Here is a 15686-nt window from a genome sequence, read left to right as displayed (position 1 = left end):
AAATGCCCACACCTCGGACTGAGCAGCAAATACGAGGATTTCTAGGTCACATCCAGTATATTAACAGATTCAAAGCTTAGTTGATTACAATCTGTGAACCAAATTTCAAGCTGCTGAAGAAGGATTAGCCCACAGACTGGAATGACCAATGCCAATAAGCTTTTGAAAAAAATCAAGGAATACCTTATGAACCCACCAGTATTGGCACCACCAGTGGAAGGAAAACCACTACTGTCATATTTGTCCATGGGAGACTATTCAATGGGCTCATTATTACCACAAAAAGAGACAAAAAAGGAGGCAGAGCATGCCATATATTACCTCAGCAAGAAGTTCCTAGAATATGAGACACGATATACATCTTTGGAAAGAACTTGTGCTGCGTTGATTTGGGCAACGAAAAGGTTGTGACACTACATGGTTTTCTATCCGTTGCACTTGATATCAAGGATGGATCCCATCAAATGTCTCTTCAAGAAACTGGCCCTAATCGGAAGGATGGCATGTTGGTTACTTTTATTAACAGAGTTTGACATCACCTATGTAACTCAGAAATCTATTAACTGGTAGGCCATAGCCGATCATTTGGCTGCCCACCTGACAGAAGTTGGAAGATCCCTGGATGATGCCTTTCTTGATGAAGGAATCACAACAATAGAGGAAGAAGTCACAGTTAATGAATGGAAATTATTCTTTGATGGGGCAGCCAATTAGAAGGTATGTGGTGCAAGAATATTGCTTGTCACTCCTGATGGCCTTTATTTGCCTTCATCATTTCGCCTCGACTTCCCCTGTACCAATAATATTGTCGAATATGAAGCTTGTGCTTTGGGGCTCGAAACTGCTTTGACTATTGGAGTGAAAAGGATCAAGTTTACAGTGATTCATCCATCATCATCTGCCAAACACAGGGAAAGTGGAAAACTAGAGATGAAAAGTTGAAGCCATATCAAGAACATCTGGAAGAGGTGACTAGACACTTTGAGAAGATCTCGTTCAAATACTTCCAGAGTGATAACAACAGGTTTGCTGATGCCCTTACAACCTTGGCTTCCATGGTAGAATGCAACCCTATGGCTAGGGTTCAACTATTCTTGGTGGAACAAAGAAGCAGGCTCATCTATCAAAATTTAGTGAACTCTCTCACTATGGATGGTCAGTCTTGGTTTGCTCATATAGTGGATTTCATCATAGAAAGAAAGTACTTAGTTGAAGCAACTGACAAAGAAAAGAAGTTTCTGAGAAGATATGCCACCCAATTTATTCTTCAAGAGGATCTGTTATACAAGAGATCCTATGACGGAATACAGTTGTTATGTGTAGATGAGGAACAAGCTACAACCATCATGGAGGAAATTCATTAAGGTCTTTGTGGATCCCACATGAATGCCAAGATGTTAACTAAGAAGATCCTCAGGCTAGGATATTACTGGAACACCATGGAAGCGGATTGTGTGGACTTTATCAAGAAATGCCACAAATGTCAGATATTTACGAACATCATACATATCCCGCCAATAGAGTTGCATTCGCTCAGTTCACCTTGGCCACTCTCCACTTGAAGCATTGATATCATTGGAAAGGTCAACCCTAAAGCATCCAATGGTCATGAGTTCATTTCTGTAGCCATTGATTATTTCACCAAATGGATAGAAGCTTAATCCTATATAGTCTTCACGTCTACTACGATAGCCAAATTCATCTAAGAAAATATCATTTCCTGATACGGAGTACCTCAAGAATTGATATCAAATCAAGGATCCCATTTCTGGAATAAGACCGATAAAATCTACACAAAGTTTGATATCAGAAGGCATCACTCTACCACTTACAAACCGTAGACCAATGGGGCAGTAGAAGCAGCCAACAAGAACATCAAAGTCATCTAGTAGAAAATGGTGAAAACACACAAGGATTGGGCTGATAAGTTACCCCTTATCTTATAGGCATACCGGACTTTTGTACGATCCTCAACAGGGGCAACCCCTTTTTCTTTGATATATGGAGTTGAGGTGATTCTACCAGTGAAAATCCTGGTACCAACCCTAAGGGTACTTCTTGATAGTCAACTACCTGAAGGAGAATGGAAGAAGGCCAGACATAACGAGCTCAAATTTCTAGATGAAAGGTGCATGAAAGCCATGGATAATCTAAAAAAAATCAACTAAGAATGGCCAGGGCCTTTAACAAGAATGTGAAGTCCCACCACATAGAGGAGGGTGAACTTGTTCTTCGAGAACAAAGAATCCTAATTCATGACTCAAGAGGGAAATTCAGGCCCAACTGGAGTGGCCCATTCACCGTCAAAGAGATTTTACTAGGCAAAGCTATAAAACTCATAGACCACAACAATGAAGAAATGCCTAGACTGGTCAACATGGATCAACTCATGAAATATTATCTCTGAAATGGTGAAGATCCTGAACTACATCGGACCTAATTCCTTTCGAGGGATACGTAGGTAATTTGACATGTGCAAGTGCGGTCTCAACCATCTAAAGACAATAAATTGGTTCAACAATTAAGAACCAAAGTATCTTAAAAGATCATCATAGTTTGTGTCCCTCAAGAATCGCTATTTGGCATGAAAAACCATTAGGTATCTATCATCTACCCATTGGTCCGTCACTTCTTATCCAGGATTCTATTCCCCAAGAATCGCTATTTGGCATAAAAGGCCATTAGGTATCTATCATCCACCCATTGGTTCGTCAACTCTTATCCAGGATTCCATCCCTAAAAGAAAGTTGCCATCGACACCAATTTATCAAGGCCAGTTCATTCCCCACTGTTGATAAGTCAAAAAAAAAAGAAGAGCTTGATGCAACAGTGGTAAAGGCTTGTTTTGAGTCATTAGCTAATGAGTAATGCTTTGGCAAATCATCATATCTCTTTTGTTTGTGACGGTTTCAGAAAAATTCATGAGCTCGTTAGATGAGACGTTGAGGAAATGGACTTTAAACATAAACATGAGGGCACCAGGATTGCTAGAATCCATGAATATGTCATTTCTCGATCTGATCGTGTGTATGAAATTACATCACCAATTACTCCAATAGGTGCCTCAGCATTGTGATGCCAACCTACATGTATTTCGGTTTGGATTAGTAGAGATCTACACAACTCTCGAAGAATTCTAGGTTTGTATGTTATCCCCACCCAAAGGTAGGTTGTTCCAACCATTTTTGAAGAAAGATTATTCAGAGGAAATTCAGAACTTATTCAGATGGAAAGAAGAGGAAGTGAAGCAATTTGTCAGGTACGGGAAGATTGACATTCTGGAAGTGGCCCAGATCTTCATCCAATATCTACCAATGGGAGGAATCCATCAATAGAGATCATTAGATGCTTATTTACTTTGCATGATAGCTCATTATGTTCTCCGCAATCCTGGGCGTGGTGCACCGCCCGTTTTGATTGAGGTGGTAAAATAGTTGAAGAAAGGAGGTGACATCACCCCTATGGTTCTTGCAAAAACACTCAAGGGATTTGATGAAATGAGCCATGACCATAGATTCGGACTAGATCATTATCAAGGGAGTCCTGCTATTTTTCAGATTTGGCTCCTCTAGAAATTGAAGTTAACAAAGCCATTAAAAGGAGGCCCACTTGAAGCTCTTTGCTACGAGGACAAGAGAGAAGTTCCGGAATTCAACCTCATCACTGATTGGGAGAAGTACCTATAGGAAAAGACTATGCAAGATATCGTATGGAGGTGCCTAGGGAGGCCACAAGAAAATTTTTTTATGATGGCCCCTGACTACAATTATGTCAGGTTGATCATCCATTTATTTGCCTACGTACATCAGCCGACAATATGGGCTCGAGGTGACAAAACTAGAGGAGTTAGTGAACTTTCACCCACCTCAAGAGTTGTCTCCCCACCTTGTTACTCACCTATCCTATCTATGGTGGGAAAATTGTTCCCCTTTTCATGTAGTTCACTTGGTAATAGAATGAAGAAGTATTTGGATTCTCGCGTTATCCCGACTATTCTAATTATGACTTGAGTTATGGAATTGATTATGCCTAAACATTGCAAACCACAAAAAAACAAAAAAGATTTTCTTTGTACCAAAGATATGTTTTCATTCATAAGAGGCTAAAATAAAATGATGAACAAACAAGGGAGAGAAAAAGAAAAAGGAAAATATACATATGTTTGTGTTTACAGGAAATACAGGAACAAATCCCTATGGGTCAAAAGTCATCATCTGAACCATACTCTAAATTATCCCTATGAAGCACCGGGGAACCCACGGATGCTAGTCCAGTCTGCTTCAGCCTCTATGTTATGTCCTGAATCAGTGCATTCTATTGTGTAAGTTTTTTCTCATAGGAACTAACTTGGCTCTCCAAGGTGGAAATCCTCCCATCCTAAGGAATATAGGAAAGGATCAAGAATAAAAATAATGAAGTAAGTAGGGCAAAAAGAAAAAGGGGAAAGTATGAATTACCTTGCCAACCATTGCCTCGAACAAGCCGTAATGCATCCTTTTAATCTCAGAATAGACCTCCGGAGACACCTGAGAAAGAGCATTAACCAAAGGAAGTCAATAGTCAATTGAAGAATGATCAGATACTCACATAGTCATAAGGAATGGGCAACCCAAGGGAAGCATCTACATCTGTCTTCCACTTCAGAAGATGAGGGACACTGGGGTTGTCTGCGTTAGGATAGCACCAGGTGGGTAAGCCATGGAAAGGGATGTTAGCAACTCTGAGAGACCCACTTGTACTGGTAGAGGGTCCCACTTGTGAAGGATCAATAGCACTAACGTGCGATCGAACAGTAGAAGGATCTACACGCCGTGCTCTCCCCTGAAAGAACATCAGTCAAAACCAAAACAAGAAAGAATTTGAAGGAAATATTCAAGAAAGGGGAACATACCATTGGGCCATCAGGACCATGAGGGGTGCATACTGTCTCCTCCTCCAGGAAGGCTCTGTAGTCCTTATTCCGGTCAAAGAATGAGTCATCCCATACTCCATCAGCCAAACTCTCCATTTTGTCCATAGGAATGATCTCTAGGCAATGTATAGTGGGTGGAGGAAGATCGGGAGAGAAGTGTGACTCGACATACGGCCACTGGGGAACTACTCTCTCTCCCAGATACCAGATGTGGCCCCATATGCCCCGGAAAAGGACTCGGTTCTTGGATAAGTGTCTAGCCAATGCAACTCCTTCAGAATCTGGAAATACGAGGCACTGGAATGGTTTCCAAGTGACCTGCAAATCTAAGGAAAAGTAAGTACAGCACAAGACAAAAGGGATTTCAGTGTCAAACATGGCATACCTCAGTGAGATCATTCAAAAGAGAACGAGCGGTGGTCCCCGGAGGATGGTGCCGAGCCCTAATCACTTGATTGTCTCCCCACCTAGTGGCTATAGGGAAGATGAATGCCTAAGAATCCCTCAGTTTGGGAGCTATAGTCCCCAAGTGCTCAAAGCACCAAGGCTATTTCAAAAGATTAAAGTAAAAAAGTGCAATCCAAATGAATGAAAAGAAATAGGTACAAGAAGGAAAATTACTGGAGGATGAAGCCAGCTCCCTTGAGACCTTGATCTCCATAAGACAATAGGTCTAGGGTCTGTAGGAGATATGCATAAGAGGCCCCACCCCAGTCCCAGGACTCTACCTCCCCAAGATTCCGAAGGAAGAACACCAGGTTAATGTCTACTCCCCCTCGGAGGTCACTGAAAAGGCACTGACCCACAATAAACAGCAAGAAAGAACGGGCCATCTGTGCCATATTGTCTGGGTTCACCCACAGACCAGTTTTCCACCATCGGGCACTGATCTCTCCTAGACGATTATGTGTTTGGTCAGCCGCAATGAATGCCTGTCAAGTCTGCAAACTCCTTGACAGTCGAAATCCTGGGTAGGGTCATAGGTCTACCCCCAAATGGGATGGCCTATCAAGGCATAAAAGCACAGAGGCGTGATGGAGATCTCACCAACAGGAAGATGAAAAGAATGAGAACTCGGCCACCACCGCTCCATCAGGGCCCTCACCAGTGCCGAATTTAACTTCTGGGTCTCTACAAGGGCTAATCGGTATAGGTATGATGCATCAACTATGTCCCTCACTCTACAAGGAAGTATCTTGTACCACAATCGAACCATGTTCGGATGACCATATAGTGCCAAGGTAGGTGGTTCCCTCCCCTCATGCTAATGGAAATTAAAAAAAAAAAATAGTACAAAAAACAACATAAAAGTTAATTAAAAAAAAAAGACAAAACACGAGTAAAAGATGATCAAAATAATGAATGAAATGTAAAGACTTACCCAAGAACCCCATACGAAGTTGCAAATGTGGTTCCGACTATTGTGAAGAGTCTGCCCGGAGTACCAATCGGCCAAGCCCTCATCCCTGTGGGAAGAACTACTGCAACTCTCTAGCTGGATTTCTCCACAAGTCTTTCTCTTTCTTCTTTCAGCCATATCTTCCAAAATCATAAAAAGCTCCAAGAAGTTTTCCAATTTACAAGAAGCCCCCAAAAGTTTCCCAATTTACACAAAAGCCCTCAAGAATATCAAATTCTCCAAATAACTCCGCCCTCAAGAACAAGATGAAGAACTTCAAGAAAAACCTGAAGGTTCCAGAAACTCAAACCCATTCACTTCACTCAGAAAAGTTAGAATAAGGAATGAACAAGGGAGAAGGGACCATTTTATAAGAAAAAATTCATTTTCCAAAAAAAAAAAAAAAGATTCCAATCCCAAGGTGCAAATCAAAGTTCCTTACTCAAAATTATTTTGGTGGTAGTTGCAAATTATGTCACATCAGAAGTAAAAGTTCAAGGGAAAGGTAAAGAGTCATGTGGTAGGTGAAAATTATATCACATGAAAAAGAGGTCAAATTTTTATTAATGAGTAAAAAAAATTTATTCGTCAAAATTCAAGGTTAAAAGCAAAAGGCAAGATCAGTGGTAAAAGCAAAATCAATGATAAAGGAAAGGTTCCAACTCAATGGAAAAAGCAAAAAGCAAGATCAACGGTAAAAGCAAAATCAATGATAAAGGCAACATTCCAAATCAAGGGTAAAAAGCAAAAGGCAAGATCAATAGTAAAAGCAGGGTTCTAAATTAGAGAACCAAAAATCAAGAAATCAAGGGAAAATTAAGAAAAGAAACAATTTCATTGACGCGGCCCCAGATGGCCTAATTGCATTTACCCGGCCCTAGGAGGCCCTTTCTCTTTGTATTGGCTCCAAGTGACCCGATCTCATAGACCAAATCCCTGAATTGGCACATGTGAAGCCCAGCTAAAGAAGATCCAAGAATCAAATGTTTTTACTTATTGCAAGATTGGAAGAGCAACGGATTTCTCTCTTGTAACCATCAGTCCCAGATAGTCCAGACTGGTTTGAAAGACCCAGCCTGGAGACCACAGTCCTTGAAGTAGCATATGTGAAGCCCAGCTAAAGAAAATCCAAGAATCAAATGTTTTTATGTATTGCAAGATTGGACAAGCAATGAATTTCTCTCTTGTAACCATCGGTCCCAGATAGTCCAGATTGGTTCGAAAGACCCAGCCTGGACAGTCCCTGAACTGGCACATGTGAAGCCCAGCTAAGGAACATCCAAGAATCAAATGTTTTTATTTATTATAAGATTGGAGAGCAGCGAATTTCTCTCTTGTAACCATCAGTCCCAGATAGTCCAGATTGGTTCGAAAAAACCAACCTAGAGACCAAATTTCCTAAACTGGCACATGTAAGCCCAGCTAAGGAAAAGTCAAAGATCAAAGCACTAATATTTTTTGTAGGATTGGAAGAGCAGCGAATTCCTTCCCTACAATCGGCAGCCCAGGTAAGTCCTAAAATTCTAAAGTAGTTGAGAGATATTATCTGCTGTATTTTTTAACTCCGTTATAGGTGAGGAAGATGATGGCAGTACATGCTCCAGGAGACAAAATGTGGTCATTCTTTTCGTTATCGTTCGGTCGCTGGCACAGGCCTTAGCCAAAGAGAGCATTCTATAGACACCCAATTTTATCACCCTCCTCCAGCTATGATGAAATATGAATCTTGGACGTGACTTCTGACTTCTGATCAACAGAGATGATGGACTAAGAAAACCCAGAAACATTCCCCTACCTGAAAACCCTAGAAATCTCACGCGGGAAAGAAGAGGGTCCAATTTTGACTTTTCATATACGAAGGAATCTGGTCAAGATAACCATATAGATAGATAGTGCTCGAAAATATATGGCACATCAAAATCGGACAGTTGGATCTCCTGTGATCGTCGCTAGAAAAATCCATGATCGCGCGTGCACCAACAGGCCAGCCCGCACGTATGCTGCATGCTGGCTACTGCCTAGTGCATGCCAACCCATGCCTGCTACCCTACCAGCCCTGCCTACATGTGTGTTGCGTGCACTACCAGCAGGCTAGCCTGCATAGCGTAGTGCATATGCCCCCGTATGACCCAACCTGTGCCCCCGCATGACCTAGCCCACGCCCCCTCATGACCTAGCCCTAGCCCGCGCCCCCGCATGACTTGGCCCACACCCTCACATGACCCTGCCTGTGGCCCCATTGGCAGCAGCCCGTGCACCTGCAAGCTGCAGCCCGTGCCTATGCCTACTGCTGCTTAGCCTGTGCAGCTGTTGCCTAGTGCCTAACCTGCCTTACTGCTGCCCAGCATGTGCACTTATTGTATAGTGCCCAGCCAACCTTTCCTGCTACCCTACCAGTGCCCATGTGTATTCTGCCCCGTTTACCAGGTGCCGCATACCCATGCCATTGCCCGCGCATCCATGCCACTGCCCGCGCTCCATGTGCTGCACACTCATGACATTGCCTACATACTTTGTACACGTTGCCTGCCCTCCTATGCTGGCCATATCCCGTGTACTTCGGCCCAATCTTGTGCGTCGCCATCAATGGTCGAGATTGGTATTCTACTAGCCAGGTGGGTGAAGAGATTTCCTCTCCACCCACTTGAGACCAAAAACCCACTTTTTGGTTAAGAATTCTCTCCCAAAAAACCCCTTTTACCCATTGGATAAAAGCCCTCTTCACTCATTTTAGTCCAAGAACCCCTTTTACCCATTGGATAAAAGCCCTCTTCACCCACTTTAGTCCAAAAACCCTCTTTTGTTCGTTGGTTAAAAATTCTCCCTCCTCCCCATTGGCCCGAAAATCCTATAAATACCCCCTCCTTTGGATTTGACACACCAACCCCACCTCACTCCATAGCTTACTTAGTAAGTTCACGTATTATACGTGTATTATACACATATCCGAACGTTTTATTCAAAAATCCATAATTGTTCGAATTGATGTAAAAATCCCATATTATACACGGCTTTTATACATCTCCGTATTATACACGGATAATACGTGTATAAGTCATGACCTTAAACTTCATTAATGCGTTTAAGTTAAAAAAAAAAAATCCCTCATCTAGTCGTCCCTCCTGGCCTCTCCTATCTTGCAACAGTTTGGTGACTTTGGTCGTTGGTCAGACGGCAAGTGCAACGGTGGCAGCGACAATCTCCCTTCCCTATCTGTGAGTGAATCCTCTCTCTCTCTCTCTCTCTCTCTCTCTCTCTCTCTCTCTTTCTCTCTCTGTGTGAATGGATGCAATCTATGATCCAATGAATTTATTGATTCAAATCTCAGGTCTGTTTATCACCAATTCTTCAAATCTGATCACTGCAATTTCAAAACCCATCTTCATCATGACCAAATCAGTGGGGCGATTTAGAGTTTCTGGTTTTCTCAAAACCAGAATCATGGGGTGTAGAACTTTATTTTCTTTCTTTTACTTAATGCTTACTTGTATGCATTAATGAAAGTCATTGGGGTGATTTTGATTTTTGAGTAGTTATTCAAGCCATTGAGAAAACCAAATCGTGGGGTGTAGAACTTTATTTTCTTTCTTTTACTTAATGCTTACTGGTATGCATTAATGAAAGTCAGTGGGGTGATTTGATTTTTGAGTAGTTATTCAAAGTTTCAAACCATTAAGTTCATGATGAAGATGATGGGTTTCGAAATCACCCCACTGGTTAAGTAAAACCACCAACAACCCTAGTAGTTTAGTAGTTATTCACACCAAATCAGTGGGGTGATTTTACTTAATGCTTAGTTGTATAAACAGATTATGAAAAGTTCATGACTAGCTATTTAAGGATTCCTCCAAAACATCTTATGCACAGGACATTCCTAGCTTGTCTTTTCCTTAATTTTATTTCCCTTTTATATAAGGTTTGATTTTGATTAGCCCAAGCCATTCATGAATTGAGCATGTTTGAGTTCAGAGCAGAATTAGTTTAAGTTCATAGCAGAATTATAACTATATGCAAGGTTATTCCAGGCTTCCAGCCCCCACGATTTGAGGCAAAGTGAAAGGTTGGATTTTACCTTTGGTTCTTTGGTGATTCAGTACCTTTCTTCTATGGTGATTCAGTAGATGCCCTGTTGGTGCTCTGTTTTCTAATCTGATTACTTAAATATGGGTTTGGAATGTTGTTTGGGATTTTTTTATTTAATCGTTACTGTTAACCTTGCTCTAATCCAGCAAGTTTTAACCATTGAAATCAAGAATCATAACTGTATTGTGCTTCTATGAACCCCTGTAGACTGCATCAATTTTCTTTATTCTCATTTCAAAAAATTGTTAAACCATCAAATTGCTATTGTTTAATTACATCGGTTCCATATTGAATTCTGTATAAATATTTGAAAACCTTGATATCAAACCTTGATATTAAAATTTCAGTTTCTTAATTTTAACAAGAATTCTTCCTTAAATCTGACCATTTGATTATTATGAAACTTAACTGACCAGGAAAGTGTGGTTCTTTAAGCATGTGATTATTATAAATTCTTAATTAGATATAAAATTTTTTTTTTTTTTTACAAGTTAATTGACTTCTAGTTCCATCTTTTCCTACCTTTGCTTGTTTATATGTTAACATCTACAAGATTCGGTTTATTTGTTGATTGCTTGGTATTATAGAAAGTTTATTTTATTTTATTTTATTTTTTATTTTGTTTATTAGGAAACTAAAAATGAATGGTTAGACAAATGATGGACTGTGGAAATATGTGGATGATTTAAAGGGACATTTCAAATGTAAGTTTTGTAATAAAGAGTTTCCCGATGCTATTCGCATTTTGAGTCAACCTTGTAGTTCCTCATCATGTGAGAGAAATTGGAGTGCTTTTGAAGCAGTGCAGAGAAAAGAAATAGACTCATTGCTAACATGTTGGAAGATTTGGTTTATATAAGGATGAATTCTCTTATGAAAATCAGGTCAAAAGACATTGAGAAGTTTAGTAAAGAGTCAATTAATTTAGATAAACTTGTTGATATTTAAATAGATGAAGATGATTATGAAGTTGAAGTTGAATATGAAGAGAGTGCATGAAGGGAAGATGATTAGACATTGCTTGATAGAGAACTTGGGATTGGAACTGTGCTAGATTCTAATTATATGGTGGCACTCTAAGTCAATGCGTAATATCACTCATACTCCATTCACACATGATTCAGAGACACAAACACTATTTGATATGAACAATTGAAGTTTTTTCTTCTTTATCCATAAATTATATTTTATGGATTTTATAGGTTTTGTAGATTTCACTGCTTCTTTAATACATGGACCATTTGATATGACATTTTTTTATTATATCTTTTGTATTTCATGGGTCATATGACGGATGATATTTTGATTTGTTAAATGATTGTTTTGGACAGATATATACTATTATTTGCTATGATAAATGTAGAAATTATTCCAAATTGGATTTCAATGTTCATGGAAGCATGGGTGATTAGAAATTAGTTGCAAACAACTATTTTTTTAATCTTCTTGATACCAAAATAACCTCATATTTTTTACTCATGGATTTTTACAAGGCAACCATATTAAGCACGTACCGTATCATTACCGTACACTATTTATTACGTCGGATTATTAAAAAAGTATTCTTACCGTATGATTCATTTAGTTGCCATACGTATCCGTTTGCGTATGATTACCATCCACGAACTTACTAACTATGCTCCATAGCAGTGAAACCCTCTCTCCTCCTCCCCTCCCCCTCTTGATTTTCTTTGGGTCTTTAGAGCGATCTTTGTCAAGATTCAAAATCTTGTTTGGATCTTCGAAGTGTTCTTCGAGATTTTGAAGATCTTCAATCCAAGTTCTTAGTCCAATCTAGTTTTTACCAAAAATAGTATGTTCTTAGCCTCTCCTTTTGAGTGTTCCTGAGCTTTACTAGAAATAGAAATCCCTCCCCCCTTGAGGTTCTTCAGGTCTATGAAGAGATATTTATCAAGATCCAGAGCTTTGTTCGAATCTTCAAAGTGTTCTTCGGGGCTTTGGGGATCTTCAATCAATTTTTAGGTCAATTCGTTTCTTTCCAAAAATAGCAATTCCTAGTGGAAGCCCTATCCGAGTGCCCCTGAAATCTTTCCAAAAATAGCTATTCCCAGCGGAAGCTTTGCCAAAGTGCCACCTCGGCCTAGACCTCCCCTAGCCTATCCCCAGTGAAAGTTCTTCTAAAGTGCCACCTCATCCTAAGCCTAAGCATAGTCTTCCTTAGCCGAAGCTCTGTCCAAATCCAAATCCGAAAGTAACCGTTCCTTGCTGGAACCCTGTTTGAATACCATCACAATCAACGTCTCTTAAAAAATGAAGTTGGAGGTCAAGACCATCTTCCCCTGAGCCAAGAGAACACGAAAGATAGTCCGAGCCAATACTAATCAGGGGCCCCCTCCTCTTGACCCGAAACAGGGGTTAAGTTTAGGTACAGTTTCTCAATCAACTTGTAATCATTTAGACTTTATATAGACCTTGTTTTAGTGTATATAGTAGTTTAAATTCAATCAATGTATATATGTGTGATAACTTAGCCATACATATGGAATAGTAATAACTGTGGAAAATGTTCATTCTTAAGCATCTAGTAGGAAGACCGGTTGAACCGAGTAGATTGGGTGCCTAACACCTTCCCAATTCTACAACCTGACACTTACCCTAAATCTCTAGATCCAATCAAATTTTGAGCCCTTTTCTCAGGAATTGGGCCCACCTCAGGGTCCTAGGCCCATAACCCTAGGTGACGACTCCAAACCCCCATTTGTATGATCCCGATCCTTGTATTGGACTATCATCAAACCCCTGTCTCGAATGACGAATTTCATACTCTTACGAAATAGGCCTCCACGTATCACCGAGCAACGATATGGTGGTGCAGGGCCCACAAGGTAAGCACACACGACACACCCCCTCCCTCACATAAAAGAGAAAGAGAGGAGAGAGGACGGAATTGACATGCATAAGTCCATTTTCGGCCGCTACCCTCACATGCAACGGGCGACATACGATTTTCACACACCTCAATCATAAATCCCACCATACTACACCTGACATCTCATGGAGCGAGGATGTACAAACCTTGGAACTAGCCGCAATGGTATGGGGTTTTGACTTGATATTTAGAACCTTGGGCACCAGTAAGGTGCCTTCACATTTTATTTTTCTCCTTGTAACATAACATGGCATTGCCTCTGTTCTTTGCTAGCAACTCCAGGTCAATGTTGGCTGTTTTTGCTTCCATGGTCTCACCAAAGCAATCAAAAATATAAGACGTGAGAGAAACAAACAAACACCATATGGGGCATAGGGGAATGAACTGAAGGGGGAAATCCCCAAGCCGAAGAAATTCACCTGTTTCCCCCACTCTCCTTTCAAGGGCCAATAAACGAGAATATTTGTTTAAAACTTAGTCCAAATAAGAGCATCAAATGCTAATGAATTGTGAGAACTTGAGGAAATTAAAAACAGGGCAAGTAATCTTTGGTCCATCCAATATGGGATACCTATGTTAGTGTTTCATTTTTACATACTAATTAAAATTAGAGGAATTAGCACTCCCCTCTCCTGAACTTTGGGGAAATATCAAGTTCCCCCACGGTTTTTGAAATAATTCACTCCCCTCCCCCCAAATTAGAAGATTCTACTACTCGTTACTGAGTGTTAGTTTTCTGCTATTAAATGACTAATAAATTTTTTTAAATACCCAAACTATCCTCTAATAAATTGATGAAAAGAAAGAAGAGAGTCCTCTTCTTCAAAGAGTCCTTCTTCAATGAGAGCTTCTCCAACGAGAAGAGCTCACTGTAACTGCCTCCTTAATGCCGCTCACCATAGCCGCTCACTGAGAAGACAAAGCAACTCTCCAGGTGAGTCGCAACCATACTCCAACTTCACTGAGAAGAAATTGCTCAAGTGAGATGGCCGTGCTCTGGTGAGAAGACGTTGCTCACTGACCAGACCTTGCAACTCCTACAACTTGAGCCAAACTCTTAAACGAAAGCCAGCCTATTTGGGATCATAGTATTGGTATGTTCTATTTTTCCTGCTTGAAATCAAAGCCCCGTGTTCCTAGAAATTCATGCTTTTGATTTGTTTTATTTCCTACTATTCATTTGGAAGAAATAGGGCATCTCATTTATTTGTAAAATGGAAAAATATTACTTGAAGAGGAACCTCAACAATTGATATTCGTTCCTCTTTATCATGTCTGAAATTTGGTTTGGCAATTTTTTTTTTGCTGAAAATTGGGCATCTCATTTGGATGGTTTTTTGCTGAACTCTGTAACACAGTAAGAATGGATTTGATTGGTATAGAGATGGCCTTAAGTAGGGAATTCCCTTGTTAACAGTGGGTAACAGGTTTAAGCAACTAGTGAAAATCCTCTCATTTTTCCTGTTGTTTGCATTGTTTAGATCCCATTTTGTCCCAAATTCAGCTTCTAACTATGTGAAATCAATGCTATTTTTTTTTCTGAATTTTGGGTTGCTCTCAGAGGGCAATTTTTTTTGTTCCCTCTTTATTCTATATTTTTGAAATCAATGCCATTTTTTTTTTCAGAATTCGGATTCTAACTATGTGAAATCAATTTCATTGTGTACATATGGTAGATAAATGTCTACTTCAAGTGTTCGTTGTAGTAGTGTTGATGCACTGAAGTACAAATGCATAAGGTGTAAATGTAATCGAAAAGCCATCATAAAGATCTCAAAGACAGTTGATAATCCAAATAGGCTCGTTTACACTTGTCCAGAATTGCATGGATGTAACTTCTTTTCATGGTGTGATCCCATTAACCCACTATCAACCGAATTGTCAAGCAAAGAATTATCAATAGACAAACCCACAATACTCTTGAAAGAGTTTTAAGATTTGCAAGGGGAGTTCTATAACTTGCAAGTGGAGGTCTATGAGTTGTGTGAGGAGTTGCGGGTGTTACGAGAGGTGACACGCAAGTTGCAACAGGAGGTGGGACTTGAGAAGTTTAGATTAGATGGGATAGAGAAGTTAATAACATCAACGACGCTGATGTACCGCTTTGTTGTAGTTTTCTTTGTTGGTGTACTTGTAGCAATTTTTATTAGTAAAATAGTGTGACTAAAGTTTAGACTCGATGTATCTGATGGAGCTGAACACTGAGTGAGGCACTGGGTTGTTTAGATTGGATGTGCTTGATGCAGCTGAACATTGATGTACTTGACTCTTATCTTTCATGAATGAAAATGTTTTATCCTTATAATGATATATGTATTTCCGCAATATTACATTATTATAGTAGACGTGAAAGTAATGATTAATAAAAATTTGGACATCATTTCCCCATTACTATTGACTAT

This window comes from Macadamia integrifolia, chromosome 13, assembly GCF_013358625.1.
Source record: "Macadamia integrifolia cultivar HAES 741 chromosome 13, SCU_Mint_v3, whole genome shotgun sequence".
Classification (NCBI taxonomy): domain Eukaryota; kingdom Viridiplantae; phylum Streptophyta; class Magnoliopsida; order Proteales; family Proteaceae; genus Macadamia; species Macadamia integrifolia.
Note: the sequence above shows the minus strand (reverse complement) of the source record.